We start from the raw sequence: 6,000 nt of genomic DNA, 5'->3' as shown, positions 1-6,000 counted from the left end.
GCTTATTGCACCCAGGCAGTTTTTTGACTGCTATACGAGTTGTGCCGGCTTCCAGACTGCTTTATATATATATATATATATATACATACACACTGATAAATACACTATAGAGATTTAGTGCCTTTATCAGCCTTTTATACCCAGTGCTGTATTAAGGCACTGGTGGGTGAAGACAGGGGTGCTGCACCAATGAGGTGAGTTGAGAAACTCCCCTCAGGCGGCAGCACCCCACTAGTTACCAGGGGCAGCAAAGATGCAGCTCCTGGTAACTTTAAGAGCTTTTACATAGTACACAGTAAAAAGTACCCCCTACTGTAAATAAGCATATTAGAAGTCACTGAGGAGTTCTGTGACCATATAAAGGCACAAGGCTGCAGGCTGAGTTATACAGGGAACTCTGAGTATCCCCTGTGTATTATAAGGGATAATGTACCCCCTACTGTAAATGATAAGGATATTAGAAGTTGCTGAGGATTTCTGTGACGATATAAAGGCACAAGGCTGCAGGCTGAGTTATTCAGGGAAATCTGAGTATCACCCATGTATTATGAGACAATGTACCCCCTACTGTAAATGATAAGGATATCTATATATACATATATAAAAGATGCGTGTGTATAAGTAAAACAAGAGCACGCATATATGTGTGGGCTGCTTCGATATTTTTGCTGGGGCTGCTATTTAGTCCCTGTCCGGCCCTAGCCAGGGCCCCCCCTCCACACATTATAAGAAAATTGGTGGCCAGGGCCACTTAAACGTCCATGCCTTCCCGAAGTCAGCAGCTCTCAGAAAGATGGGGGGCACGGCTAATCAAGTAAGTCTGGCGTGGCCGGGGCCCCCTACAACTCTCCCCCTGATGGCTGCCCTGTATATATGTATATATTCATTCTCATGCTCTTTGTTCAGACCCTTGTAATTAATTACAGGTCCTTTCAGACTTTCAGTTCTCCATAAATATACTGCACTGTACTGTTACTTTATTTCCTGTATCCCCTAGGGGAAAATGCCTCATTGTATAAGGAGAATAGGAGTTACAAGGGTTTCCATGACCATATAAAGCAGGTACAAGCCAAGTATTTTTATTTAAGCAAGGAACTTACAATGACTTAATATTCTTTGCATTGGGATTCCATTATTTCATATAATATATACTTTAAAGAGTTGTGTCGTGATCAGAAAGGAATCTGGAAGTTACCGTTCTTATAATAATAGAATAAAGGGAACGTTGTTTTTTTAACACACTGGGCCAGTTACTGTATTCCTTGTATCCTCTACAGGAAAATACCACATTGTATAATGAGAATAGGGGTTATGAGAGCTTCTATGACCATATAAAGCAGGAGGCTTAAAGGCAAGTACTTTTATTTAGGCCAGGAATGCCCATATAAATTAAGCTGGCCACAAAGATGAAGTCGTACAAAACAAAAGTTCTTCTGAATTCCGGACCGTGTGTGGATCGTCCCGAGATTTTTTCGTACTGTGGAGATTGGTCATTTAGTCAATCAGTCAGGTTAGAAGCTTTCTGTCAGCTAACGATAAAATGTATTGCGACAGTGGGCGACTGTCACTGCTATTTGTCATCATAACTTTCGTCTGATTGCCGTCACGGCCAGTATATTGTCCGATTTGTACTTTTATTATTTTATTGAATCTGAATCGTTAGTGTAGGTCGGAAGAGTGCGACAATCGATCCTTCATCGGATACAAGACTAAAATCTGCACGTCTTTAACCTTATGCTTAGCATTGGGATTACATTTCATATAATACACATCTGTGATAAAAATGAAGTTTATTTCAGTGTTCTTATTTACTGAAAAGCAGTTGTTTAGATGAGCCGTAGCTAGGCTAGAGGCTGGATACAGAGAGAGAGCTGATTGAGGCCCTGCTGAAAAGGAAAAGGAGCAGAGCTGATCAGTACAGGGTCGGACTGGGGCACACCGGGCTGCTGTAGCAGGGGCCCCCCTCCAGGTCCCATGCCGAGCCGGCCCCACCTCCGTTTCCCCTGTCGAGCAGGGTCCCTACACATGCGCACACGTATTTGCCACGACCTGCCCAATAAAGGGAGGTCGCAGCATGGCGATCCAACTGGTTGATTCTGCAGGGATTGGATATTGCCCCCCCCTCCTCTTGTGGGCCCCGCCGGCTCAGTCCGGCCCTGTTGCTATCAGCCGCCCAACACACGACAGCCCTCACCACATTCCTGAAGTTCAGACGTGCGCTACTTAATGCTGCCGGCACATGCGCACGGATGAGATTGCATCACGCCAGGAAGTGGGACAGTTACATGTAGTCGTGTTACGCTGACGCATGACACGCAACAAGATCCGTCCAACCAGCTGTCATTTCCGGTGAGGTGACCGGGTCCCCTCCACTACTGCAGGACCTCCGGTGCCATTTGCCAGGCTGAGTTGCAGAGTGAAGGGCAGGTGTGCGGGCTGTCAAACGGGTGGGTGGGCTGTCAAGTGGGTGGGCCTGGAGCTAGTGGGGACAGTGGTACAACTCACACAGCGGCTGGCACATGATGCATTGCGCCACCAATGGAATTAGAGGGCCTCCTATGATTGTGTCAGAACAACGTGAAACGCGCAAGGCTTCAGATGATTGTCCAATAAAGTATTTTCTATTTTATTACTTTTGGTCTGACCTGTTAATATGGTTCCCAGTGTGCCATATGCCCTTTATTTTGTGTTGCTAAACGAACAGAGTTAGGAGCCCGGGCCAGAGTTAGAGGTAGAAGAGGTATGTACCTAGGGTCCCAGCACCCCCCACCACAACCACTGGGTAAATAGTAAAATAATACTTGTTTCTAAGAAATATACATTCCTATTGTAAATTAATTATCCCCCACTATAAATATGTGGTTTTACTGTTTATGGCAGGTGAGTGGTAAAGTACAAAGCACACTTGCTGTAGAAAGCAAAGGTCAGTGCTAGTTCTGTGCGTATCTAACAATTATTAGCTAGAGTTAACCGACTAGCAACAAATCATTTCTTGTTACATTATTTTCTAGCTCTAAAGCTGTGCTACCTTGTGTTTTAGAGCACCATTGTTATGTGTAATATTACTGTTTGTTGTGTGTTTTACATACCTTGTTGTTGAGAAATGTGCACAATTTCTGGGTTTGGTAAGACATATTAAAAGTCAAGATACCACTTTCCCCTTTATTCTAAGATGACTAGGGTTCAGATAGCTTTAAAGTATAAAAAGTATTTGGTCAGGACATTAATGTTCAAAAGTACAGATTCATCCAGAAATGTCCATGTGTGTTTTTTTTGCAATATTCACCAAGGTGAATTCAATACATTGACAATATCAAAACATTCTGTTCATTAAACTTTACATTCATAAAATAATCCTCCATTCGCAGCAATTCCAGTTTTGCAAACTATAGCATTTAATATGGGGAAATTTCATCCTACACCTTCTGTAGCTCTTCCCAAATGTGCAACTGACCTTTTTCTCTGACTTTAGTCGGACACTATGGGGCAAATTCACTAAAGGGCGAAGTGATTAAGCTGGTGAAAAATCGCTAGTGAAGGAGATAGACTCTAACACTACTTCGCACTCTAACGCCAAGCGAATTTTTGCTCTGGCGAATGGACGTTACTACGCAAATTCACTAAGATGCGGATTTTACTGAACGTTACTTATTGCGCCAGACTTGCCTTCGCCACCTCAGACCAGGCAAAGTGCAATAGTAGATAGGACTGCCTCAAAAAAAAAATTGAAAATGTTTCTAAGTCCCAAAAAACACTGGCGACTTTCAGTTTTTTAGGGTGATAGGCTGCAAAAGAGCGTAATTTTTTTAGGGTACCCAGCTTCCTCCCTACATTTCCTAACATATGGCACATAAACTATACACTGGGCTCATGTGTAGGGCAATATAACAACTTTCATTAAGGTTCCCTGGGTTTGTGTAGTGTAATTTATTTCCTGCAACATATATTTAAATATAACTTCCCGCCGTATGCAAATTAGCCAACGATATGCACCTTCGCTTTGCTTCCCGAATTAACGCTAGTGAAAATTTGGCATCGTTCGGCGCCATGGAAGCAACTTCACATTTTAATGAATTAGCGCTGTGCTGGCGAATTTACGCCTGGCGATGTGAGCCAGCGGAGGTTAGCGAATTTGCCCCTATCTCTTGATGGTGTTGTGGTCTGGTGATTGTGCTGGCCAGCCCATCAAAAACAGTAAAATACAGTATCTGGTCTAACTGTTTCTTCCCAAATAGGTTTTGCATAAATAAGAATTGTTGTCCTGTTTCTTGGTGACAAGGGCAGACCATAATATGACATTGTAAAAAAATCCACATTTATGGGTGATTACAAACCTTTAAATGCCAGCACCTAGGGCAGCTAGTGGTCAACCCAGATCTCACCCTAAACTTCAAACTGGACTTTCATGTTTAATAGAGAAAAAGGCATTACCCCCAAATCTCATTTTCTGTATGGGCTCTCATAGACATGCCAGCCTCGCTCTTTGTGAACCACTTATCTAAGAATTACAAAACAAAATACATGTATGGGACCTGTTATCCAGAATGCTTGGGACCTGGGGTTTTCCGGATAAAGGGTCTTTCCTTAATTTGGATCCTCATTTTCATGCTAGAAAATCATTTAAACATTAAATAACACAATTAGGCTGGTTTTGCTTCCAATAAGGATTAATTAATTATATCGTAGTTTGGAGCAACTGTTTTATTATTACTGAGAAACAGGAAATCATTTTTAAAAATGTGGATTATTTGATTGTAATGGAGCCTTTCCGTAAGTCGGCTCTTTCTGGATAACTGGTTCCCCGGATAACAGATCCTATACCTGTACAGAAACCAGTAAATAATTTTCTAGAGAAATTTGCTTTTCTTTTGTGTTCATTCCATTTCTACAGTTTTTAAATACTTATAAAGAAGAGGAGAATATAAAGAACAGATATCTTTTTCTAAGTATAAAATATGTAAACTAGTGTGTTACAAGCTATATTTCTGCTTGCAAAGGATGATTATTACTCTACTATAGAGATAACTCAAGGGGTAGCCATTTCAAATGTCTGAACATGTGTTTGGTTATAAAATAAGGCCTTGCGATAGATAAAGGTGTTGACAGTTCATTACCGATATTCAGTAATATTGCAGAAAGATAAACATGATGCACAGTAGTACCAGACCAATCAGATATAGGAATATTGGCAGGATAAGCAGAGAAAAATGCTGCATGGCTTAATAGAATAAAAGAGATGACAGAGCAGGAAGTGTTTTATCTTTCATGTCCTATGGTTTTTGTTCCAGGTTTTGTTCCAGTGTGTTATTTTTAACTGTTAATATTAGAAGAGAGTAAAGATCAGCTCCAAACAGTCCTTCTACAACTGATTCTATAGTCTATGTACAAAGTTCCAATGTTTATTTGCTTAATCTCTCTAAATATTTGCAGCTTTCCCTGTATTTAAATCCTGTGCAAGAAGCCAAATATGTTGAAGACAAACAGACACAGATAGAAGAGGGAGTTTTGTGGCTCAGACAGGCTGTAGCGCCATATAGAAGCTGGTGGCAGGTAATGTCGTACACACTGGGTGCTACACCATAATTGGACTTATTGATGAACTAAACCTTACAATTTGCAGCTTCTACTTTTCTAACCAATAGAACTTTTCTGTGTAACCTCCATGTCCTTTAATAATTGGACTTTTGATCACTGTCATTTACTGGACCTTATACAGTAATTTGCGTGTCAGTGTTCATTTCAGATCAATTCCATTATTCAAGTGCTAACATACACAATTTGCCTGGGTCATTCAATTCTCTGCAGGTGGTAAGTATATATATATATGTGTGTGTGTATATATATATATATATATCCGGGCGTGTCCGGGGTGAGCTCTTTTTCCTGCTCTCCCTGCCGACTTCCGGCTTCCTTTTTATAGCCGCACGCCCTATGGTTGACCACTACTATCCAAAACTTCTTTAATGCTCCTATTGCCACAGATCTACAAGGGCTGTATAT

Source organism: Xenopus laevis, chromosome 2S (assembly GCF_017654675.1).
Source record: "Xenopus laevis strain J_2021 chromosome 2S, Xenopus_laevis_v10.1, whole genome shotgun sequence".
In the NCBI taxonomy this organism is placed as follows: Eukaryota; Metazoa; Chordata; class Amphibia; order Anura; family Pipidae; genus Xenopus; species Xenopus laevis.
This window is presented reverse-complemented; position numbering follows the sequence as displayed.